Source organism: Phyllobates terribilis, unplaced genomic scaffold, assembly GCF_046119375.1.
Source record: "Phyllobates terribilis strain yellow unplaced genomic scaffold, ASM4611937v1 Scaffold_1__5_contigs__length_1240528914, whole genome shotgun sequence".
NCBI classification, from domain to species: Eukaryota; Metazoa; Chordata; class Amphibia; order Anura; family Dendrobatidae; genus Phyllobates; species Phyllobates terribilis.
Window position 1 is genome coordinate 975909514 of NW_027362761.1, and position 27176 is coordinate 975936689.

A 27176-nucleotide genomic window follows, 5' to 3' on the forward strand; every position below is an offset into this window, starting at 1 on the left:
ACTGTACATTTATTTTTACCACTCTCTCGGGTCACACTATATAAATCCATGCTGTTTGTCACAAGCACTTTCCAAGTGATGCTAATCGCTTGGAAAGCGCTTGTCAATCCGCATGCGGAAATGTCAGTGGGTAGCTGCTCCATTTCCATATGTCCCTGACAGGAAAACGCATGTACAATCCGCATGTACAATCCGCATGCGTTTTTTTCTGCCAGGGAGACGCAGAAACGCTCAGGAAAAAATCCTGAGCATTTCTGCATCGTGGGCACATAGCCTAACTGTACTGTATTATCTTACATGTTCTGCAGGACTGGTACATACTACTATATGGTCGCCATATGGCGGTAATATAGATCTTGGTCTTTGGTCTTTGTAGAGATTTTTTTTCCAGTAACAGCACTGTCATCTGCTGAGGTTCTCATATACCCACAATTAGGATTACTGGCTACGGGCCCACTCAAATTTCCCCCCTAAGCTGAATCTCTAGCTATGCCTCTGTCATCCCTCATTACAAATCATATTTCTTTCCAAACTTTATACATTTTCTGCTGTTTGCAATAAAGCAATAAAAAAAGAGAAAATTAAATAGCCGAACTCAAGTAATAAAACAAGTGGTTTCTCCAAATCCCACACAAAATGAAACTTTTATTAGCTAATGCAGTCTCAGAATTATTCATCCCCTTCATGACAAGCATCTTTTGTACTTAGTTGAGACCCCCTGACTGTTATGACCTTCTGCAGACAAGATGAATAGCCAGACACCAGCTTCTGGCAGTGTTCCTGAAAGATCATAGACAATGGACAATGGTCTCCAATTCACTTATATTTTTGTTTTTTTCTGCTGCAACTGCATTCTTCAAATCCCACCAAAGATTTTCTATGAAGTTGTTGAACCCAAGCAATACCTGATAGAAAAAGGCGCTCGATGCTTCACGGCGGATCCAATCATTAAACTACACCTTCCCACCTGATTATTGTTCCTCTATCTTCACCCTCTCCCATTACACTGTGTTCCAAATTATTATGCAAATAATATTTTCTCAGATTTTCCCAAATTACCTATATGAATTGCAGTCAAATAACTATTAGAGTACAATTGAAAGGTTTTTGCCTATGATAACAGTATATTTTTTAAAAAAATAAAACACTCAAACTGCACTCAAAATGCATGTTCCAAACTATTATGCACAGCAGAGTTTTCAACCTTTTCATTTTAATAAAGAACAAAAAAATTGTCATTTTTGAAATTATAAGCATTAGCAGGTTATTACAAACTGAAATCAAACAGTTTTCAACTCAAAACTTTATTCTAGGTGATGTTACATTTGCACATAGGACCCCTTGTTCGAAAGGAGCTTCTGAACTCTCTCGTCCATTGAATTTGTCAGGTTTTGGATGGTTTCTGCTTTAATTGTTTTGCATGAGGACAGAATACCCTCCCAGAGCTGTTGCTTAGATGTGAACTGCCTCCCGCCATCATAGACACTCCTTTTGATGATGCTCCAGAGGTTCTCAATGGGGTTGAGGTCAGGGGAGCATGGGTGCCACACCATAAGTTTGTCCCCTTTTATGCCCATAGCAGCCAGAGATGCAGATGTGTTATGTGCAGCATGAGACGGGGCATTATCATGCATGAAATGATCTCGATGGTCCAGATGGATGAAGTGGAGGATGGCTGGTTGATGGACACCCCATGCAAACACGGCTACGGCGCTAACAAGGAGGAGGTGGAGTAATGTTTTGGGCTGGAATCATGGGGAGAGAGATTGTCGGCCCTTTTAGGATCCCTGACGGGGTAAAGATAAACTCCATAATGTATGTTGAGTTTCTCAAACAGCACTTCCTTCCATGGTTCAAGAAGAAGAACCGTGCATTCCGCAGCAAGATCATTTTCATGCATGATAATGCCCCGTCTCATGCTGCACATAACACATCTGCATCTCTGGCTGCTATGGGCATAAAAGGGGACAAATTTATGGTGTGGCACCCATGCTCCCCTGACCTCAACCCCATTGAGAACCTCTGGAGCATCATCAAAAGGAGTGTCTATGATGGTGGGAGGCCCTCCTCTATGTGTCTTCAAAGGAGTATTGTTTTTTTTTCAAATTTTGAGCAGCCCTTGCAGTCACTGCATATGCAATAACAGTATAGGAGACCCGCTCCTTTACAATGGGAACATTTTTTACTGAGACCCTCTTCTATGTCTCTTCAAAGAGGTATTGTGGTTTTTCCAAATTTTGGGCAGTCCTTGCAGTCACTGCATATGTAATAACAGTATAGCAGACTGGCTCCTTTATAATGGGAACATTTTTTTTAACTGAGGCCCTCCTCTATAGCTCTTCAAAGGCTTATTGGGGTTTTTCCAATTTTGGGCAGCCTTGCAGTCACTGGAAACTCAATAACAGTATAGGAGACCCGCTCCTTTAAAATGGGAACAACAAAGCATAGCTGGATGATGACCCTCTAACAATAGTGAGGGATGACTTCTGGCCCTTTAACAATAGTAAGGGCCAACTGAAGGCCCTGTTAAAAAGTCTTTGTGACTTTCAGAGTCCCTCCTTCATAAATGAAATAGGATGTCTCTGATCATGTCTCACACACCACATGGGCAGATAAGGTAGTAAAATGTTAAAATGACATTTACTAGTGAATGTATTTTTCACCATTGAAGCAATGCAAAAGGGCAAAAATTAATCAAACACGCCATGTGTAAACATAGCCCAAGGTGTAGAGGAGCATTTTTTGAGGAGTTATTTATTTTGCCTTATATGCAAATCTTTACTCCGGAAAGAATGTCCCTGAACATTTTTTCCAGGAAAAGCTATTTTGGTTTCATTTTTGTAACTCCCTCCAGGGGTGCTGCCGGAAAGATGCTTGAGTTTCCTATTAACTGACATTGGGCTCGTTGCTCGGGTCGAGCACCCGAGCATTACGATTTGCTCAACCTGAGCAATGAGCACCCGAGCTCATTTTAATGCTTGCTCATCAATAGAGAGAACAAGGAGAGAACAATGTCCTTGAGACCTATAGAGTGGAGCATAGTGAGGAGGAGCTGGTGATCCACAATGTCAAATGGGGCAGAGAGATCTAGGAGAAACAGCAGGGAGCAGTGACCATTGGATTTTGCTGTTTGTAGGTCATCAGAGAGCTTAGTAAGTGCGGAAACCACATTGTAAAGGGTTGAGAAAAGCACTAGCTGAGAGATAGCGGATGAGACGGGAGTGGACCAAGCGTTCTAGGAGTTTAGAGATGAAAGGAAGGTTAGTGACCGGTCTGCATCAATAGAGAATATAAGTCTATCTAAGGGTATGTTCACACTGAGTTTTGAGGAGTTTATGGAGCAGAAACCAAGTGGGAACTCGCCACATCCTATGCAAAAATTGGAGAGCGCTCCAAAAACATAGCAAAAAGACTTTCAGTGTGTACATACAGGTGCATTTCACTAAATTAGAATATCATCAAAAAGTTAATTTATTTCAGTTCTTCAACACAAAAAGTGAAACTCATATATTATATTGAGTCATTACAGAGTGATCTATTTCATGTGTTTATTTCTGTTAACATTGATGATTATGGCTTACAGCCAATGAAAACACAAAAGTCATTATCTCAGTAAACTAGAATAATTAACAAAAAACACCTGCAAAGGCTTCTTAAGCGTTTAAAAAGATCCCTTAGTCTGTTTCAGTAGGCTCCACAATCATGGGGAAGACTGCTGACTTGACAGATGTCCAGAAGGCAGTCATTGACACTAAGTAAACGCAAATTAAATTTAGCATTTCATTTGGAAATCAAGGTACCAGTCTGGAGGAAGAGTGGAGAGGCAAACAATCCAAGCTGCTTGAGGTCTAGTGTGAAGTTTATACAATCAGTGATGGTTTGGGGAAACATGTCATCTGCTGGTGTAGGTCCACTGTGTTTTATCAAGACCAAAGTCAGCGCAGCCGTCTACCAGGAAATTTTAGAGCACTTCATTCTTCCCCCTGCCGACAAGCTTTTTGGAGATGGAAATTTCATTCTCCAGCAGGACTTGACACCTGTCCACACTGCCAAAAGTACCAATATCTGATTTAAAAACAACAGTATCACTGTGCTTGATTGGCCAGAAAACTTAACTGACCTTAACCCCATAGATTCTCTATGGGGTATTGTCAAGAGGAAGATAAGAGACACCAGACCCAACAATGCAGATGAGCTGAAGGCTGCTATCAAAGCAACCTGGGCTGCCATAACACCTCAGCAGTGCCACAGGCTGATTGCCTACATGCCTCGCCGCATTGATGCAGTAATTGATGCAAAAGGAGCCCCGACCAAATATTGAGTACATTTACTGAACATACATTTCAGTAGGCCAACATTTCGGATTTCAAGGCTGTGTGCCCACGATGCGTTTTTTAAGCGTTTCCGCAGTGGCAAAAACGCTGCAAAAATGCTTAAAAAACGCATGGTAGGCGGCCTGCCATGTTCCCCAATGATAATCCCCATGTGCTGTGCACATGCTGCGGAAATTTCCGCTGCGGATTATCATTGCGGAAAAAACGCAGCACTACCAATTATTTTGCTGAAATGCTGCGTTTTCGCCGCCATTGACTTGCATTAGAACGCATGGATTCCGCATCACTGTATATGTAGATGTGCATTCCATGCGTTCCAATGTGCAGATGGTACCCAGGTCTAGAGAAGAGGAGACTCTCCTCCGGACCTGGGTACCATAGAAAATTGTAAAAAAAAAAGAATAAAATAAAAAATAAATATATACTTACCTTCTGGCGGCCCCCGATTCGCTCCTCCTCTCATGCCGGCAGTTCGCGATGGACTGAAGGACCTGCGCTGACGTCATAGTCATGTGACGGGTCACGCGACGCTGACATCGGCAGGTCCTTCAGTGTACCGCGATCTGCCGGCAGCTGGGACCAAGCGAAGCATCGGAAGGTAAGTATAGGTTTATTTTTTATTTTTTGATATTCTCTCAGGCCACACTATATAAATCCATGCTGTTTGCACGGATTTATATAGTGTGACCAAGTTGTCATGCACTTTCCAAGTGATGCTAAAATCGCTTGGAAAGCGCTTGACAACCCGCATGTGGAAATGCATGTGAAGAATGCTTCACATCCGCATGTCCCTGGCAGGAAAAACGCATGTACAATCCGCATGTACAAAACGCATGTACAATCCGCATGTACAATCCGCATGCGTTTTTTCTGCAAGGGGAGATGCAGAAACGCTCAGGAAAAATCCGAAGCATTTCTGCATCGTGGGCACATAGCCTAAAAACATTTTTCAAGCTGTTGTTATAAAGTATTCTAATTTTCTGAGATAAGGACTTTTGTGTTTTCATTGGCTGTAGGCCATAATGATCAACATTAGCAGAAACAAACATTTGAAATAGATCTCTCTGTTTGTAATGACTCTATATAATATATGAGTTTCACTTTTTGTATTGAAGAACTGAAATAAATAAACTTTTTGATGATATTCTAATTTTGTGAGATGCACCAGTATGTAGTGTGTAGCGGGGTGGTAGCTGTGGGTGAGGCACTTGTCTCCTTTTATGCCCCAGCGGTCCTGGCTGGGTGTGTGTACTTGTACTGTGAGGGCATCACGCCCGTGCAGGCCACCAATAGCTGGTGGTGTGGGCTGGTCAGGACCATAGGTTCCACAGTTGAATAAAGGAGACTTCCTTTCAAAAATAATGTCTTTACTGAACGGTAACTTGGTAAGGATAATGTGCAAGGGATAGTGAGTACAAAGTCGTATGCACGTTTTCCTTTACAGTACAAAGAATGTTCATTCACACAGTATCCTTTTTCTACAACAAAAAACCCCAAAGGCATATTGCCTAGTAGCACACTATATGAACCACAGGTAGTGTGCAATAACAAGTACTAAACTCCAAAAGCATGTATACCACCAAGAGAAAAAACTGAGCTTTTTGTCAAAGATAAAAAGGTATAAATTTTATTGACACAGAATATGAGACAACACAAAACATATAATAAAAATACATGTGCAAGCGGGCTAGGAACGGTAGCAGCGAATACTGACAGTACTAGGGGGGGGAAATGGGGATAGCAGAGGGATACATACCGACAAAATCATGTATCAATAGATATGGCTTGCATCCACAGAGTAGAGCCCTACGAATGGACTATAGATTAAGGCAGTATCCAGATTAAATAAATCACTAGTAAATAGGTCAGCCATAAAAGTCCAGTTAGCGATGGAGAAAATAGAACCCCCCATTGGGGCATGTAGAAAAAACCACCACAGTAGAGGAGGATAGCAGATAAACAGTGCTTACCCTAGGTCAGTAATCCAAAAGATAGAAGGGAAAGCCCGCTTCCTGACGCGCGTTTCGCGTGTATACTGATCGGCTTTCTCAAGGGAAGGTATCCTTTTTCTGTAGTTTACTCCAGGGCTAGTGAGGGACACTGTTTCACCCTACTTCATCACAACCTAGCTTCTATGCCACAGTCCTGATCAGCAAGTCTCTCTACTCACTCAGTGGTTACATGTCCTATTTATTCCACTACTGGCGCCCTGGATCTACCGCTCAGGACCCCCACTAGTCCCATAAACTCAGTCCTGTTTAGGCCTATTACCTTCGGTGTTTGAAAGCTCAGGGTTTTTGTGACTCTCATCCTATCCAAGGACTCTTTTCTGGAAGGCCGCTCTGTCTCGTCGGTTACTTCTCTTCAGGATCTCGCTATCCATGTCCTTAGGTCTCCTTTTACTGTAGATCACTCCATGGCAGCACTGCTCTCTTCACTCTCCAAACCCTATCTCACTAGCTACAGGAAGCAGTTACTGCCTAACACTAATACCCTCCCACTATGGGCTAGTCCCAAACATTAACACTATCCTACCTTAACGTCACTACCTAAACTACAGGAAAAATATACATCTTTGTACCGTTTTAGCCAATAGATAGAAAAATATTTAGATTTGAGAGTCCTCAGTGGTTGATACCTTTTAATGGCTAACTGAACAGATGGTAATAAATTGCAAGCTTTCGAAACTACTCAGGTATCTTCATCAGGCATAATATAACACAAAAGAAACCGGGTGCTTCTAGTAGTCACCTACAATCCAAACTTGGAGGTGCTAAGGGGAGCTGCATGGAAACTACAACCTTTACTACAAAAAGATGCCCGATTACAATCCATATTTCCAGACCCCTTACTTCTGTGTTTCAGGCATCCCCCAAATCAAAGAAGCATCATTGTCAGAAGCTCTGTGTCATCTCCACCAGCTACAGGAACCTTTCCCTGCATCCAGAAAAAGTGTAAAACCTGTCCATTTATAATAACCACAGACAAGATGAAGATCCCCAACTCACATAAGGGCTACAAGATCCCAGGTACTTTTAGCTGTATCACATCTAATGTGGTGTACTTAATTATATGTACCAAATGTCCAGCTGGGGGCCTGTATGTAGGGGAGACAGGGCAAAAACTCAGAACAAGGATGAATTCTCATCGCCACACAATAAAAGAAAAAAGAATAGATCTACCTGTAGCAAAACATTTTTCAATCCCTGATCACAGTATCACAGACATGAAATTACTGGTATTAAAAGGTCATTTCAAATCTCAGAGAGACAGAATTGTTTGGGAATATAAACTTATGACGACCTTTGACACCTTCAGAGCAGGAATGAATGTGTCGCATGGATTTATGTCATTCTACATCAACCAAGGAATGTGCTCCTCAGACCTGTGGGGTCATCACAGCCCCGGACCAGACTTTATTTACAGGATAATGAAACTTTCACACTCTTTATCTATGAACTATTCCAATATTTACGGCCACAACTGTTTATCTCTTCCCATAGTTCTGCTTTACATCACTTGTCTCATCTATTGAATTATTTCTGTGTCTTGCTGTGTATAAATATGTGACTCTTCAGATTTTGTGTTATTGTATGCCTGATGAAGAAACCTGAGTAGTTTCTTGCAATTTATTACCATGTTTTCAGTTAGCCATTAAAAGGTATCAACCACTGAGGACTCTCAAATCAAAATATTTTTCTATGTAAACTACAGTCAGTATGCTTATAACACTGTATATGACCACATGACAATACATTACAAATCACATTACACGATATATCCAAAGGAGGCATGGCATAATTCCCATTACACAATACACATGATGTGATTGGTGTCTGCAAGGGTAGGAATGTGACAGTCATTGTCCAGCCCCCTTACATATTGCCTTAGAATTCAATCCGAACACTTAACCCCTTTACAACCCAAGGTGGTTTGCACGTTAATGACCAGGCCAATTTTTACAATTCTGACCACTGTCACTTTATGAGGTAATTACTCTGGAATGCTTCAACGGATTCCCCTGATTCTGAGACTGTTTTTTCGTGACATATTGTACTTCATGAATGTGGTAAAATTTCTTTGATATCACTTGCGTTTATTTGTGAAAAAAACGGAAATTTGTCGAAAATTTTGAACATTTTGCAATTTTCAAAATTTGAATTTTTATACCCTTAAATCAGAGAGATATGTCACACAAAATAGTTAATAAATAACATTTCCCTCCTGTCTACTTTACATCAGCACAATTTTGGAACCCAAATTTTTTTTTTATTAGGGAGCTATAAGGGTTAAAAGTTGACCAGCGATATCTAATTTTTCCAACAAAATTTACAAAACCATTTTTTTAGGGACCACATCACATTTGAAGTGACTTTGAAGGGTCTTTATGACAGAAAATACCCAAAAGTGACACCATTCTAAAAACTGCACCCCTCAGGGTGCTCAAAACCACATTCAAGTACTTTATTAAGCCTTCAGGTGCTTCACAGGAATTTTTGAAATGTGGAAGAAAAAAATGAACATTTAACTTTTTTCACAAAAATGTTACTTTAGACCCAATAAAATGGACAAATGGACCCCAAAATTTGTTGTGCAATTTCCCCAAAAATGTTTTTCAGCCCCCAATTTTGCATTTTCATAAGGGCAACAGGAGAAATTGCACCATGCAATTTGTTGTGCAATTTCTCCTGAGTAAGCAGATACCCCATATGTGCGGGAAAACCACTGTTTGGGTGCACGGCAGGGTTCGGAAGGGAAGGAGCGCCATTTGACTTTTTGAATATAAAATTTGCTTGAATAATTAGCCGACACCATGTTGCGTTTGGGGAGCCACTGATGTGCCTAAACAGTGGGTACCCCCCACAAGTGACACTATCTTGGAAACTAGACCCCTCAGGGAACTTATCTAGGTGGTGAACACCCTGAACCCCCAAGTGTTTTACAGAAGTTTATAACATGGAGCCGTGAAAATAAAAAAATCAAACTTTTTCCACAAAAATTATGTTTTTGCGCCAATTTTTTATTTTCACAAGGGTAAGAGGAGAAAATAGACCCCAAAAACTTTTGTGCAATTTCTCCTGAGTACGCCAATACCCCATATATGGGGAAAATACAGTGTTTGGGCGCACGGAAGAGTTCAGAAGGGAAGGAGCACTGTGTGACTTTTTGAATGAGAAAAGACGAATATAAATAAAAATTGTACCGCTGAAAATGTCATCTTGTCCCGCAAAAAACAAGCCACCATACAGCTCCATCAGTCGAAAAATAAAAAAGTTATAACTCTCAGAATAAAGCGATGCTAAAAAATAATTTTTTCTATAAAATAGCTTTTATTGTGTAAAAGCACCAAAACATAGAAAAATGATATAAATGTGGTACCGCTGTAAATGTACTGACCCAAAAAATAAAGCAACCTTATAAATTTTACCACACGCGGAACAGCATAAAAAAAAAAAAACAATTCCTGAATTGTGGGTTTTTGTTTTTTTCTGCCTCCCAAAAATCAGAATAGAACGCGATCAAAAAATGTCACATGCCTGAAAATGGTACCAATAAAAACGTCAACTCATCCCGCAAAACACAAGCCGTAACATGACTCTGTCGGCCAAAATATGGGAAAATTATAGCTCTCAAAATATGGCGACGCAAAAACTAGATTTTAAAAAAAATGCGTCTTTTAGTGTGTGACAGCTGTCAATCATAAAAACCCGATATGATTCTGGTATCGCTGTAATTGCACCGACCCGAAGAATAAAGTCATTTAATCACTTATACCGCACGAGGAACAGCATAAAAAATAAACTCTCGGGTTAGGATTGTGCTAGGGTTAGGGTTGGGGTTAGGGTTGGGCTAGGTTTAGGATTGGGCTAGGGTTAGTGTTGGGCTAGGGTTGGGGATGGGCTAGGGTTAGGGTTGGGGTTGGGCTAGGGTTGGGGCTAGGGTTAGGGTTGGGGTTAGGGTTGAGGTTAGGGTTGGGGCTAGGGTTGGGGTTAGGGTTGGGCTAGGGTTAGGGTTGGGCTAAGGTTGGGCTAGGGTTAGGGTTAGGCTAGGTTTAGGGTTGGGATTTAAAAAAAAAAAAAAAAGATGACGATATGGCGACTAGTGTTGAGCTAAAGTGCTCGCACCTTGAGTTTGCATTGGGTGCTCGAGTATGCACTGAGTATTGCGGGTGCTCGAGTAGACCCATTCAAATGAATGGGTCTGTGCACATGTCAGTGTGTTACCATGGACCAAGTGTCTGTGGGCAAAACACCCTGACATGTCCGTTTTTTACATGCTGCACGGGCCGCAAAACGCCCCACGCTGATAAAACACGGATCATACGTTGAGAGTAATATTCACCGCCTGATGTCTACAAAACCTGTAAAAAGAAGAATAAAATAAAAAAAATCACTGGGTGACAGGACACCTCTCACTGAGCTCAGCACAGGTCAGGTGCCCGCTAGCTCCAGCGAGTCATTCTCTTCTGCTCCTCAGCGTCTGTGGTCGCCTCAAGCCAGGTGAGTATAATGATTTTTTTATTTTATTCTTAGGCTGTGTGCCCACGATGCGGTTTTTATGCATTTCTGCGGCGATATTTCTGCCGCGGAAACGCATTAAAAATGCTTGGTATGAGGTCTGTTCTGGTTACCAATGATAATTCGCATGTGCTGTGCACATGATGCGGAAATATCCGCAACAGATTATCATTGCGGAAAAATCCAGAGCACAACCAATTTAGGTGCGATTTTGCAGTGAAATCGCGCCCATTGACTTGCATTGAATCTAATCTATTGCATTGAATCGAATCCGACCGCTGCTCTGGCTGATAACAGCGAGAGCAGCATGGGTGGGAGAAGCAGCAGCCTGCTTCTCCCAGCCCGCGTGCCAGCGTCAAGGAAAAAAAGAATCAAAAAGTAAAAATAATAAAATAAACCTTCATACTCACCTCTCCGGCGGCCCCGGGTATCCTCCTGGGCGATGCTGTCCCGTTGGCGGCTCGTTGCACACAGCGGGGCACGGACTCGCGCCCCACAGTGTGCTTCCAGGACCTGCGGTGACGTCACTGATCACCTGATGGTCACGTGACCATCAGGTGATCAGTGTCGCAGAAATCAGCAGATGGTCACGTGACCATCAGCTGATTGCTAAAGCTGGTAATCAGCTGATCGGTCTCATGACCAATCAGCTGATGCTGAGAGTGAGAAGATTCACAAGAATTTTCCCACGCTCTCTATCTCACCGGGGCTCATCAGCTAATCTTCACTGTGATTTTACACCCCTGTCAGTATACAGTGCTTTATTCTACAGCTGTGACATCAGTGATTGCTGATGTCACAGCTGTAGAAATGATCCGGATCGTCGTGGGACCTTGGTGTTACGTGGATTACGTCGTTGGACAGGTGAGGAATATTGTTGATTGTTTTTTTACATTTTTTTCAGGAGATCGAAGGCTTCACGGAGGCGTGTAATAAAAAAAATTGTAGAACCATGTCTGTTTTATTCCATTAAAATTCTTTATTCTGGCCGTGTCTTTTATTGAAAATGCGCCGACCATTTTACTACGCGGTTAGTAATGGGGGCGTCTTATAGACACCCTCATTACTAACCTGGGCTTCACGTCAGCCACCAATACAAGGCTGATGTGAACCTCAACCCCATTACCCCCTGCCACTACTACAGGGCAGCATGGAAGAGCAAGGCTAAGTGCCAGATTTGGCGCATCTTATGGATGCACCATTTCTGGGACTGCTGAGGGGTATTATTAATAGCCGCAGAGGGGGCTAGTATTCATGGCCCCTTCCATGGCTATTAATATCAACCCGCAGCAGTCTAGTTTAGCCTTTGCTGGCTAGATTTTATAGAGGGACCCCACGTCAATTTTTTTCTGGGGTCCCCCTGTAATCTAGCCAGTAAAGGCTAAACAAACAGCTGTGGGCTGATATTAATAGCCTTGGAACATTGTTGGCTAATGGCCCCTTCCGCGGCTACTAATATCAGCCCCCAGCGGTCGGCTTTCCCTCCGCATGTCAGTGTCTGTGGGTGATCCACAGCCTCTGATGCAACCATAGTGGACATGGGATTTCTAGAGATCCCATTCACTATGCTGTAACATCTGGACGCTGCGGGTTTCACGCTGTATAAACACGCAGCATCAAACCTGCAGCGACTCCTGACTGTGGCCACTTACCCAAACTCACCCACAGCATGTCAATTTCTATATCAGACTTGCTAGTCTCCGCTGCAGATTTTGACCAATTGAAATGTGGATTCACATTTACTGGCAACAAAAGTGCGGCACTATAACTCCGTGTTTTGGATGCAACATAAATACGTTGTGACCAATGCGATGCTGAGTGCTGATCGGGGAGGGGGACATAGGGGCTAATGAACCAGCTGTGAGATGTTAATTATGGCCAGGGAAAATGTTTGCCTAGTGGCACATTCCCAGGCAAAAAAAAACAGCTCACAGCAGTCACATAAATTACATGAATAGAAATGTTAATGAAGATTGAGTGAATGGGACTAGCTGACACCCAGCTCTTTTGTCTGGTGATGTCAAGGTTTCAATCAGACCTTTTCATGACCAAACAAAATAAAGAAACACACAGACACAGTGTAAACACTTTATTTGAAATACAACCGACCCATTCTTTAATCATTTAAATGAACCAATATACTCACCCCAGTTCTTATGGTAATCCAATGGGCTTAAGCAATGTCCCACCAACTTTATTTAGCGCCAAAGATCATTCATTGATGTTCAAAAACGCTTAAAAAAACGCATCAAAAACGTGTCAAAAACGCATGTAAATCTTCATGCGTTTTTTCTGGCAAGGAGAGACAAAAACGCTCAGGAAATTTCTGCTTCAAATCTGCATCGTGGGCACATAGCCTTATTTTTACAGGTTTTGGAGACATCGGGAGGTGAATACTACTCTCAACATTGTCCCCTGCTGGTGCTAATCGCAGCGCATGCAGGGGACCATGATGAGGGATGCCTTCAGCATCCAACACTTGGGAACAGCGCTAACTATATCCCTGATTCCCAGGCGCCTGTACGTGTGATACTGATGCAGCATATGGTTGCCACGCGTATACCACGCACGTACACACGGACACAAGAACACGGATTTCTCCGGTACTGGTTTTTCCAGTACTGGAAATATCCGGATGCATGAAAGAGACCTAACCTAGCTTTCCTTGTTTTTAAGTTTCATTTTGTACTGCTTTAGCCCCTTAATGATCAGGCGTTTTTCGCTTTAACTTTTTCCTCCCATTATTCCAAGAGTCATAACTTTTTATTATTCCATCGACATAGCTGTTTGAGAGTTTGTATTTTGTAGGGGAAAAAATCCAAGTTGAAAAATCGCAACTCTATAATTTTTTTTTCTTTTTGTTTTAATGGCTTTAAGGCTAAGTGCCCACGATGCAGAAATGCTGCATTTTTTTTCCGCTTCTCCCTGCCAGGAAAAACGCATGCGGATTTTACATGCGTTTTTCTTGCCATGTAGAAGCGTTTGTCAAGCGTTTTTGCATGCATTTCTACATGCAGGTTATCAAGCGCTTTTCCAAGCGATTTTAGTATCACTTGAAAAGTGCTTGACAACTTGGTCACACTATATAAATCCATGCAACCGGCATGGATTTATATAGTGTGACCAAGTAATAGTTAAAAAAAAAGAATAAGAATGGTAAAAAATAAAAAATAAAGATTATACTTACCTTCCGATGTCCCCCGGTGTTTTCTCTGCTCCGTCGGATGATGTCATTGAGTCATGTGACACGTCATGCGACCGCCGACGTAAGCGGTCACGTGACCTGTCACGTGACTAAATGACGTCATGTCGGGTCCTCACACCACCGCGACCCATACAAAAGACCGGACGCAGCGGAGAAAATACCGGGGGCCATCGGAAGGTAAGTATAATCTTTATTTTTTATTTTAAATTCTTTTTTTAACAGGTTCTATGGTACCTGGGTCTGGAGGAGAGTCTCCTCTTCTCCAAACCCGGGTACCATCCACACATAGAAAAGCATATTATCCGTGTGTGCAAATGTGCTGACACAGATAATATGCGTTTCAATGCAAGTCAATGGCGGCAATTATGCTGCGTGTCCGCAAAATTTATGGACATGCTGCGTATTTTTCCACAATGATAATCCGCAGCGGAAATTTCCGCAGCATGTGCACAGCACATGCAGATTATCATTGGGGACAATGGGGCACGTATTACCAAGCATTTTTTAAGTGTTTTCGCTGTAGAAATTCAGCGGCAAAAACGCTTGAAAAATGCATAGCAGGCACGCAGCCTAAATGTGTGATTGAAATGATCTGGTATTACAATTCTCCAGGTCAGTACAACTACAGCGATACCAAACATGTATATATATACACTGCTCAAAGAAATAAAGGGAACACTTAAACAACAGAATATAACTCCAAGTAAATCAAACCTCTGTGAAATCAAACTGTCCACTTAGGAAGCAACACTGATTGACAATCAATTTCACATGCTGTTGTGAAAATGGAATAGACAATAGATGGAAATTATTGGCAATTATCAAGACACCCTCAATAAAGGAGTATTTCTGCAGGTGTGGACCACAGACCACATCTCAGTACCAATGCTTTCTGGCTGATATTTTGGTCACTTTTGAATGTTGGTTGTGCTTTCACACTCGTGGTAGCATGAGATGAACTCTACAACCCACAGAAGTTGCTCAGGTAGTGCAACTCATCCAGGATGGCACATCAATGCAAGCTGTGGCAAGAAGGTTTGCTGTGTCTGTCAGCGTAGTGTCCAGAGGCTGGAGGCGCTACCAGGAGACAGGCCAGTACACCAGGAGACATGGAGAGGGCCGTAGGAGGGCAACAACCCAGCAGCAGGACTGCTACCTCTGCCTTTGTGCAAGGAGGAAAAGGAGAAGCACTGCCAGAGCCCTGCAAAATGACCTCCAGCAGACCACAAATTATTATTATTATTATTTATTATTATAGCGCCATTTATTCCATGTGCATGTGCATGTGCATGTGTCTGCACAAACGGTTAGAAACTGACTCCATGAGGTTGGTATGAGGGCCCGATGTCCACAAATGGGGGTTGTGCTCACAGCCCAACACCGTGCAGTGCGCTTGGCATTTGCCACAGAACACTAGGATTGGCAAAGTCGCCACTTGCGCTCTGTGCTCTTCACAGATGAAAGCAGGTTCACACTGAGCACATGTGACAGACGTTACAGAGTCTGGAGACACTGTGGAGAACGATCTGCTGCCTGCAACATAATTCAGCATGACCGGTTTGGCAGTGGGTCAGTAATGGTGTGGGGCGGCATTTCTTTGGAGGGAAGCACACCCCTCCATGTGCTCACCAGAGGTAGCCTAACCTCCATTAGGTACCGAGATGAGATCCTCAGACCCTTTGTGAGACCATATGCTGGTGCAGTTGGCCCTGGGTTCCTCCTAATGCAGGACAATGCCAGACCTCATGTGGCTGGAGTGTGTCAGCAGTTCCTGCAAGATGAAGGCATTGAAGCTATGGACTGGCCCGCCCGTTCCCCAGACCTGAATCCGATTGAGCACATCTGGGACATCATGTATTGCTCCATCCACCAACATTGCGCTACAGACTGTCCAGGAGTTGGCGGATGCTTTAGTCCAGGTCTGGGAGGAGATCCCACAGGAGACCATCCGCAACCTCATCAGGAGCATGCCCAGGCATTGTAGGGAGGTCATACAGGAACGTGGAGGCCACACACAATGCTGAGCCTCATTTTGACTTGTTTTAAGGACATTACATCAAAGTTAGATTAGCCTGTAGTGTGTTTTTCCACTTGAATTTTGGGGGTGACTCCAAATCCAGGCCTCCCTTGGTTAATAAATTTGATTTCCATTGATGATTTTTGTTTGATTTTCTTGTCAGCACATTCAACTTTGTACAGAACAAAGTATTCAATGAGAATATTTAATTCATTCAGATCTAGGATGTGTTATTTGAGTGTTCCCTTTATTTTTTTGAGGAGTGTATATATTTTTTTATAGTAGTGTAAAAAAATTGCATGTGTTGTCATTTCCCAAGACTCGAATCCTTTTCATTTTTAGGACAATAGAGCTATGTGAGGGCTTATTTTTGGGAAGCAAGATGATGCTTCTATTGATAATTTTAAGGTAAATACAATGTTTTGATTACTTCTTATTGCATATTTATGCAGAGTTGAGGCTACTGAAATGCTGCAATTCTGACATTTTGACTTTTTTTCACTTTATAGTGTTTACTAAGTGGGTTAATTAATGTTATATTTTGATAGATTGGACTCTTATGAACACGGTGATACCAAATATATTTACTTTTTAATATATTTTAAATAAGGAATAAAGGGGGCAAGTAAAAATTGTATGTATTAATATTGTTAAACTTTTTTTTTCCTTTTTTAGTTGTTCTCCTCTCACATTGCGGATTTGTTCTCTGGGAACATTGCGGATTTGTCCTCAGGTGATAATCCATCACCTGAGGATTCTGGCAGCAGTTTTCTCATAGAGAAAATTGGCAGAGCTGTGGTTTTTTTTGTGTTTCAGTCTGATGTTTTTAATTATGTAATTTTGAGAGTTAAGTTTCACTTTAAGTGCAAGTAAAGTCAGTTGGCCATTACAAATGGGGAAATTGCTTGACACAGTGGTGTTTTCTGGAATAATGCTGAAATGAAAGGGAAAGTAGTACCCTTACTATCTGTCCAAGTATTTTTAATTAGAACAGAGTGAAACTGGATCTTTGCCCCAATTTTGTAGGGCTTAGCCCAGGAGAAGTAAGTGTAGGGTCCTTTCTGAAGTGTTTACCTTGTTGTCTGGCAGATAGACTCACAAAATCTGGTTCAAAATGTACGCTAAGAAATTTAAAGATAACCTGACAGCCGATACATGCTGTGCAATCCATGGCCAGCATGTATCCAACACTAGTTGCATGATTTTAGCCATATATGTACTATATATACTCTGAAATGTGGTGACATTCTAGAGAAAAAACATGGTTTAGTAGCCACCAGGGACCAAGCTGCACAGGAGACTAGTCGGACAGGCGGGTCCCTGGCAGCTTCTCCCTCCCCTAGAATGCCCTGACTGCTTGTATTGGGAGAGACCTGTCACTCAAAAGAAGAGGGTGGGGAGAAGCCACCAGTGATCCACCTGTCCAACTAGGTAGCTTTTAAAATGTATTTTTGTCCTGATTCCTCCTATCTGAGTGTCTGGACACAGTAAATGACAGTTCTGCCATCCAATCTTGGAATAGGGCATGCTGAGCTGTCAGTATGGTGATGGACAGTTCAGCCATGCAATCGGATGTGGGGGGCGTGCTGAGCTGTCAGTGTCTGGAGTGACAGTTTAGCCATCTAATCAGAACCAGGATGTGCCGGGGCTTCAACCATGTGTCTCTTGTCCAGAGTAATTACCTGGCTACGTAACCAGCTCTCTGGCATTGATTGCTGCTAGTTGTAGCTTTGCTCATGAAGTGTGTGCTTGCTCTCTGCTTCTTGTCTGGTATTCTGATCTTTTCTGCTCGACCTAGGATTTGTCTTGACCATTCTTTTGTCTAGCCCTTTTATTGTGATCCGCTACCTTCTTGGAGTATTGACCTCCAACTGTTTCCTGACTACGCTTTCATCTCACCCCTCTGTCTATGACAGTCTCTCCTGGCTTTTGACTACCCAGCGTTATGGCTTATCCGTGAGTAGTCACTAGTGTCACAATTTTTCAAAAGTAAATATTTATGGCTGAAATCTTCTTAAAAAGTTCCTCATATTTATATTTAACACTAGCATATATTTCGGCGTGCTGTTACATATGTTTGTGTTTCTTTCTTTACAGGCTTACAGTGAGATATGGTACATCATTCATAAGCTCCTTCTTCCCTCTAAAAAAACATAAACAGGAAATCCTCTGAGTGTGTAAGGTGCCCAAACGAGGTTGTCATGGGCGAGCTGTAGCCCATGCTCGCTTTGGCTCCCTACAGACAAAGTGTGTCTTTGCTGTAGTGTGCTGCTGTGTATGTGGTGTTTCTCACTTACTTCTGGCCAGCAGGCCACTTCTGACTCCAGGAATTCTTCTTCTGGAACAGGGCAGCAATCAATTCAGAGGACACAGAGTTTATAAAAACAACCAGAACTTTACTTGGTAACTGGCAGTATTTACAGGCAGGTATAAAGGATAAGGCCCAACGGTTTGTCATCTTTCCCACAGGTACCGGATACAACTTCAGCCCTGGTTCCCGATTTAGGTGAAGCATCTCTGTTGCTTTCTTCTCTAGCCCTAGAGGCTCTTCCTCACCAATGACAGCATAGCTGGATCCCAATTCACTCCACCTCCTAGAGCTTGAGTCTTGACTTCTTCTGCAGCCTCACAGACAGAATGCGTCCCCAGGCCCCCAACGACTTCCTCGAGGTTCCCAGGCCGGCTAAGGGAGGGATTCTCAGTCGATCCACTGTCCGGGATACTAGGCCCACGTCTACCCTAGAAGCCTTTGCAGAGCCTGCTAACTTTCTGCAGTACTGCACACTACTGACTGTGCTCACTTCCTGCACTAGACACTAGCACTGAGTTCCCCCTTCCTCTACTGGGCCGGATGTCACAGTTAACCCTACCTATGCCAAACTGTAGCACCAGAGGATTCTAACTTCGAGAACGTGCTTTTAACCCTTTCTAGTTCCGGGAGCAGACTATAACCTCCACCACTACTATATGTGGACAGTCCAATTTTTGCAAGCTAAACCAAGCACAGGATCTAAGAGATTATGCTGGCTTCACCTATGAACACCCTCACATGTGTGGACTTTATAGCAGAGAATACCCAGGTTTGTGGTACCTGGAGGGCCGGAGTAGTGTGGATTGGCAATGAATGAAAATTGCTAGTTTTTGAAGATAGCATAGTAAGACAAGCAGGGGGTCATATTAAGGTAAGCAGAAGTACAAACTCTGGAAGAGATAGCAAAGTCCAAAAAAAAGGCAATATCAGATCCATAGTACACCAAGCCATAAGACGAGAAGAACTTAAATCAATAAACAGTCCAAATCACAAGGTCAGTAATGCCAATCAATTAGATTTAGCAATACCAGCACTAACAAATAAGCCAACAATACCAGCATTCAGGTCATGTCTGGAGCCTCAGTCTGGGTTCTCTATTATGTCATCAGTAGGTGCTGGTATATCATTGCTGCAACCTAGATGACCTGGAGTGGAGTCTATAATAAAGAGCAGGTTGCATGTTGTCCATCAACCAGTCAATGACAAGAAGACCATACCTCCAAACTTTTAAAGCTAAGCAAGAGTAATATGTATTGTGGCATACAAATTTCTTTATGCCAAGCCACGCCCTTAACTCTGACTAGTCCTTTTTTGTCTCCTACAGAAATAGTGCCTCTAGTGAAGCCCCTTAGTGCTCTCAACCATTACAATACTCTTTATGGCCCTCCAGACAGTATGATGAATTCCCATGATGCCCCAGAGGGGCCATCCACAGTAACATGCCCTCAAAGATGTCAACCCACACATTACAATTGGCCCACACAATTTGCCCCAACAATGCCCCACCACACAAGTTATGATGCCCCCACAGTGCGCATGCACACACACACAAAAACACACTTATGATCCCTCCACAGTGTTTTACCCTCCATAAAGTTTGAGGTCCCCATAAAACATTTCTTCTACACAATATGATGCCCCCACAGACATAACAAGTTGCCCCCAGTTTATCTTTCACACCATATAATGCCTCCACAGTGTTTACGCCCTCCATACAGTATGATGACCACAGTGAATTTTCTCACACACACACAAACGCGCACACGTACAGTAGTATGGTGCTCCCACAGCACATTCGTTCCACAAGCTATGATGCCCGCACAGTACATACAAACTTAATCATTAAGATGCCTCTCACAGTGGCTCCCACACAATATAATGACCCATATACAGTGCTGTTCCACACAGCATGATGCCCCTCACAGTGCCCCACATATTATGGTGTCCTTATGATTAGTGTTGAGCCACCCCCGTAGTGTTCGAGTTCGGTTCGGTTCGTCGAACACCCGTGTGTTCGCCGAACTGTTCGTCGAACTGTTCGTCGAACACCTTCGAACACCGTTAAAACCAATGGCAGGCAAACAAAAACACATAGAAACACATAGAAAACACCTTCAAAGGTGTCCAAAAGCTGACAAAATGCTCAGAAGACATAACTAACACATGGAAAAGTGACAAGTACATATAGTCATGCGAAAATAAAAGAGGTGGAGGAGTAAAAGGAGGGGGAGACACAGATATAGGCATGTCATGCCCTTCTAAAATCCAAAAAGTGAGAAGCCGACACGGCCAGTCCGCTCCTGCCCGTGCCACCTCCGTGTCGCCGGGTTTGTGCCAGAGCCGCGGTGAACCCTGACGGCCAGCCCCCCTCTCCCAATACTGGTGCCTGTCCGCTGGTGGGTCGAGCGAGCCCCCCTGTGGTGGAGGCAGCTCTAAGCTTTTTAATTTAAATTGTCTCTCTAATTTGAATGAATACACTTTAAATCCATTTACAAGGATCTATTGGAGGGCAAGTCTCATGCCAGCAGCCACGGTAATTCCAGCTCCAGTAGCGTCCACTAAAGCTGCTGCAGTTAAAAAGCTTTTATAAGGATCGAGCTCGGCTGTCCACCGCAAGGCATCCTACTGCCAGTCCCAGCCCCTATGCCTTGGGGTGCCTCCTGATGCTCTTCACTAAGTATCCCATGGTCCCGAAGCATTTCCTTTGAAAAAATTAAGTGTCTAAACTACAGGTGGTGCAGCTTGCTTAACAGCCGGGATAATCCGCTCACTAGCAGACACTGCTACTAGGCACAAAGTATTTCCTGGGCTAGATGCAGTTAAAAATTTGTAATTAGATACTCTCGTTGGATGCTGAGAAAGAGTCTCCTGGCACGCCATATATGATTCTCTTAAAAAGCTTGGGGTAGGGGTCTAGGGGACCCTTTTATAGCCAAAATCACGGCCCTGTATCGCAATACGTCACCTAGGCTGAAGATAAATGGAACTGTAGCACCCTGAGGGCTCGGTTGCTACAGACGTATTGCACCTCACCCAGAGGTGTGATATCTCACTCTCAGGTAAGGATGGAGTGTGGATCAGGACCCGACACCTGCATGCATTACACCACATTGCCGTGGGGCAGGGTGACCAATATGCCCCTGAGATGGGCACGACAGTCCCTGTCCCTGGCTGGAGTGGGGGGAGGGAACACTGAGGAAGGGGAACCCTGTAGTGCAGGAGCAGGGAGGAAGCAGTTCCTGGGTGCATTGAGAAGGGAGTATAAAAGGTGGGCACCATCTTAGTTCAGTGCAGAGAAGTCTGAGCAGAAGTGGCAGGGAGCAGGGGGTCTGCATGAGCTCTGCTCCGGAGGCGGGCCTAGTAACAGAGGCCCAGGCCTGGAAGAGGGAGAAGGAAGGAAGAGGAGCAGAGAAGGCTCCAGGAACGAGGAATGAAGGGATCCCAGGGGTGCGGACGGGCGAGTCGCCACCGCACGCCCGAATCCACCTGCGTGGAGGGGTCAGGCCAAAGGGGGAGACCGGTCCCCGAACTAGTGGAGGCAGGAAACGACCCTCAGCTAGAAACCGGAGGCTCTGACATTTTATGTGGCGCAGCCCCTCGCTACACCCGCTAGGAAGGCACCGCATAGGGTCAGGGAAACTGGCGCCAAGTTTACCAAGAGGAGGCCCGAGGCAGCCGGACAGAAGTGTTGGTAAGAAAGGCCAGACAAAGGACACACAAAGATAACTGTGAAGTGCTCCAAAGTTATCTGGGAGTTGTCTGAGCCCCTCACCTGGTGAGCACAGTACGACGTGGGCAGCCGTTACCTGCAGACGTGGTCTGGATAATAAGAACTGTGAGTAAAGGCCCTGAACTGCATCACTGACTCCGTGTCGTTACTGCTGCTGCCCTGCACCATCACCCCCATCCTCCGCATACACTGCCCTGAGGCTATACTCCTCCCGTGGGGAGTTATGCTATGCTCTGCTGCACCCACAACACCAGCCTCAGTGGTCTGCCCTGTAGCGGCGGTTCACTCTGACCGCAATCCACGGGTGGCGTAGTCGGACATTTAAACATGAAAACCACATAAATAGTTCCGCCACTGGTTTGACCGCCCTGAGCCACGGAACTGGGTCGCCGCCACGAAGACTACAACCACCAGCATCCACCAAAAAGGGTCCGGCTCCGGGTGTCCCAAGGCCCAGGGGGTGCGTCAGAACATTTTCATCACCTTTCACAATCACCAATGGGACAAGGCAGTGATGTCCTCTGTCCCCTCTCTTATACATCCTAGTGACGGAGCACCTGCTCTCATCAATTCGCCATAACCCCAATATTAGGTGGATTGAGGTGGGAGGCACCGAGTAAAAGTGCTCTCTATTTGCTGATGATGTCCTAGTATATATCACTCAATCACATATATCCATCCATGCTGTTATGGCTGAAATAGATCACTTTGTTACATGGTAAAATTTTAAAATCAATGCAGCGAAGTCTGAGGCCCTCGATGTCTCCCTCCCCAAATCCATATAGGATTCCATCCAGTCCAACTTTCCCTTTGCCTGGCCCTCACAGGGTATCAAATACTTAGGAATTCCTATTCATAGAGACCTCTCCCATCTATGTTATCTTAATTTTGGGCCCTTTATTGAACAACTCCATACAGACCACGGTTGGCAAGTTAGAACTGTAAGATTCACTACGTGAACCACTGGTGTTTTGTGGAAAAGCACATGTACACTGCGTTCCAAATTATTATACAAAAAGTGTTTAGGAGTGATAAGGGAAGAATTTGTTTGTTTGTCAGTTAAACTCATTGATGGTGATGTGTGTCAGGGCTCTTTATATCACTGTAAGCAATTGCAGACACCTGTGCTAATTAGTTTGGCAGGTGTGTCCAATGAAAGGCAAGACTACTTAAGAAGGCTCTCTCACATTATTAAGCAGCCTACATTTTCTGCCAAAATGGGAAAGAAAAAGGATGTGTCGGCTGCTGAGAAGCAACAAATTGTGGAGTGTTTAGGTCAAGGCATGACTACAATCAACATTGTGCGATGATCAGGATGAAGTGTCTTGGCAATCAAGAAGTATGTAGCTGATTCACAGTACACACGTGTGCGTGCTGATAAGGGCAAATTGAGGACTCTTTCCTACAGGCAATTACGTCAGGTTGAAAGAGCAGCGGCAAAAAAGCCTTGTCATAGCAGCAGACAAGTTTTTGAAGCTGCTTGTGCCTCCAACGTCCCCCGAACAACAAGATGCAGGGTCCTTCAGAGGTTTGCAGCTGTGCATGCGCCATCCTGTCGACCTCCTCTATCCACTTCACACAAGCAGAAACGGCTCCAGTGGGCCAAACATTACATGAAGACTGATTTCAAAACTGTTTTGTTCACGGATGAGTGCCGTGCAGCGCTCGATGGTCCAGATGGATGGAGTGGAGGATGGCTGGTTGATGGACACCCCACGCAAACACGGCTACAGCGCCAACAAGGAGGAGGTGGAGTAATGTTTTGGGCTGGAATCATGGGGAGAGAGATTGTCGGCCCCTTTAGGATCCCTGAAGGCGCTAAAGATGAACTCCATAATGTATGTGGATTTTCTCAAACAGCACTTCCTGCCATGGTTCAAGAAGAAGAACCGTGTATTTCACAGCAAGATCATTTTTCTGCATGATAATGCACCATCTCATGCTGCACATAAAACATCTGCATCTCTGGCTGATATGGGCATAAAAGGGGACAAACTTATGGTGTGACCCCCATGCTCCCCTGACCTCTACCCCATTCAGAACCTTTGGAGCATCATTAAAAGGAGTGTCTATGATGGCGGGAGGCAGTTCACATCTAAGCAACAGCTCTGGGAGGGTATTCTGTCCTCATGCAAAACAATTGAAGCAGAAACCATCCAAAACCTGACAAATTCAATGGACGAGAGAGTTCAGAAGCTCCTTTCGAACAAGGGGTCCTATGTGAAAATGTAACATCACCTAGAATAAAGTTTTGAGTTGAAAACTGTTTGATTTCAGTTTCTAACAACCTGTTAATGCTTATAATTTCAAAAATGACCATTTTTTTGGTCTTTATTAAAATGAAAAGGTTGATCGAAAAGTTTGGGGGATCTAAGAGTGTGGCAACCCAGTAGTCATGATTACTTCGAATTCTGACAATAAGAGGGTCATGCTGCAGGTAGTGCAGCAAGAAGGCACTTATGTGCCTTGCGCATCTCGGAGCCCCAAAATTATTTTCCGGGCTAGATGCAGCTAAAAATTATTTTTAATTTTAAATCTGGTGAAGCTTTAGTATAGATGGCCTAATAGGATCAGTGCTGCACACTGCTACAAAGCCCAAATTATTTTCCAGTCAAGATACAGATAAACATGATTAGTAATTTGAAAGCTTAAAACGGTTGGTAGGGTGATTTTAACCAATCATCAAGCTTTTACTCTCCCCAGGATGACACAGGGGTAGAAAAGTCGTTTCGGATCCATGATTTGTTCATCTTTATGAACGTGAGTCTGTCTACATTATCAGTGGAGAGCCGCGTGCGCTTATCTGTCAGCACACCACCAGCAGCGCTGAACACACGTTCAGACAGAACGCTGGCTGCGGGGCATGACAAGATCTCCAAGGCGTAAGTGGCTAGCTCCGGCCATTTATCCAGATTGGAAGCCCAAAAAGAGCAAGGGTCCAGTGACACAGTCGTGGCTTCAATGTTTACTTGGAGATACTCCTGTACCATCGTCTCTAGGCGTTGACTATGTGTCAGACTTCTTGTCTCCTGTGGCCTTGCAAAGGATGGGCTAAAAAAGTGGTGAAATGATTCCGCAAAATTGATGTTACCAGCAGATACTGTGGTTCTGTTACGGTTTGAGTGCTGAACACTTGACGGTCCCACGGTTGGCAAGTTGGAACTGTGAGATTCACTACGTGCACCACTGGTATTTTGTGGAAAAGCACATGTAAGATTCTGCAACAGTCTCTGCTGATACTCCTGCATGCGTGCATCCCTTTCTATGGCAGGAATAATTTCTGCAAATTTACTTTTGTACCGGGGATCTAACAGTGTGGCAACCCAGTAGTCAGGATTATTTCTAATTCTCACAATTCGAGGGTCATGTTGCAGGTAGTGCAGCAAGAAGGCACTCATGTGTGTTGCGCATCCAGGAGCACCAAGTCCCTGTTGTGTTGGTGGCGAGGTAACAATCATGCTTCCTTCCTCTGTCCTCTCCCCCCAACCTCGCACAACAGAAATGTGATCAAGGTCTCCCTCATCTGATGAGTCTTCCATCAGTTCGTCCTCCACTTCTTCCTGGGCTCCTGCACCTTCCTCACTAGTTTGGCTGCTACCATGCGCCCTGGTAAAACCATCTCCCCCACCCTCACATGCCTGCCGCCTTGGTGCTGCCGACCGTCTGGACCTTGCAGATGTTAGCCCTTCCGCATACAACTCCTCCTCCTCTACTTCCTCCACCTCCTCTTGTGCCACCACCTGACTCCGAATTCTGTTTAACATGTGCTCCAGCATGTAAATCACCGGAATAGTCATGCTGATAATGGCATCGTCAGCACTAAACATCTTCGTCGCCATTTCAAAACTGTGCAGAAGGGTGCATAGGTCCCTGATCTGAGACCACTCCTCCAGCGTGATTTGGCCCACCTCTGAATCTCGTTGGCCCAGGCTATACGTCAGAACGTATTGCACCAGGGCTTGTCGGTGCTGCCACAGTCGCTGCAACATGTGCAGAGTTGAATTCCACCGGGTAGGCACATCGCATTTTAGCCGGTGAAGTGGCAGGCCCAACGACTTCTGTAGAGATGTAAGTCGCTGAGCTGCGGGATGCGAACGGCGGAAGTGAGCACACAGCGACCGTGCCCTCTGCAGAAGGCCATCTAGTCTGGGATAGTGGGCTAAAAATTGCTGGACAACCAGGTTCAACACGTGAGCCATACAAGGCACGTGTGTGACATTGCCCCGGCGAAGGGCCGCACCCAGGTTTGCAGCATTGTCGCACACGGCCTTCCCTGGTTTCAGGTCCAGTGGAGACAACCATTCATGAAATTGGTTCTCCAGAGCTGACCACAACTCCTCAGCTGTGTGACTCACATTTCCCAGACATTTCAATGTAAAAACCGCCTGATGACGTTGAGCCCTACTGCCAGCATAGTAAGGAGGTGTGCAGGATCCCTTCTGCGCAGTTAGAAAGCTTGTGGCATGACCAGACAGGCTTTGGGTGCAGGTGGAAGACCGAGAGGAGGTTGAGGAGGCAGAAGCAGTGGAGGAACTTTGACATAAAGAGGATTGACGCACAACTCGTGGGGACGGCAAGACTTGGACAGCAGCCCCTTGTCCTGCTGTCACCATAGTTACCCAGTGCCCAGTCAGCGACATGTAACGCCCCTGTCCATGCCTACTCGTCCAAGTGTCTGTGGTGAAATGCACCCTGTCACACACAGAGTTTCTCAAAGAAGCGGTGATGTTGTGTGCGACATGCTGGTGGAGCGCAGGCACACCTTTCTTTGAGAAGTAGTGCCGACTGGGCATCTGGTACTGGGGCACTGCGACGGACATAAGGTCTCGAAAATCCTCTGTGTCCACCAGGCGGAAAGGCAGCATTTCTGTAGCCAAGAGCTTGCAGATGGTGAAATTCAACCTCTTAGCTTTCTCATGGCTAGGAGGAAATGGTCTTTTACTTGTCCACATCTGAGGGACCGAGGGCTGGCTATTGTGCTTAGACGGGGTTGATAAGGGTGTCCCCGGCAAACTGCCGGTCTGTGAGGAAGATGCAGGCGGACATGTTAGGTTGCCTTGA

General features: G+C 44.4%; 1 protein-coding gene and 1 long non-coding RNA gene across 3 annotated transcripts in view; one reads left to right on the forward strand and one right to left on the reverse strand.

Moving 5' to 3' along the window:
* The window catches only part of LOC141156695 (uncharacterized), a 467223-nt gene that overhangs the window by 390194 nt on the left and 49853 nt on the right, over nt 1-27176 (reverse strand). The gene's annotated exons all lie outside the window — the stretch shown is intronic.
* Nucleotides 1-27176, forward strand: part of LOC141156683 (cytochrome P450 3A8-like) — a 476433-nt gene that overhangs the window by 176224 nt on the left and 273033 nt on the right. The window contains exon 2 of one of the 2 annotated variants that reach the window (XM_073642945.1): nt 7200-7363. The exons of the other annotated variant lie outside the window; for it this stretch is intronic. The gene's annotated coding sequence lies outside the window, so the exon portion shown is untranslated. The remainder of the gene's footprint in view (nt 1-7199; nt 7364-27176) is intronic. 2 annotated transcript variants of the gene reach the window in all.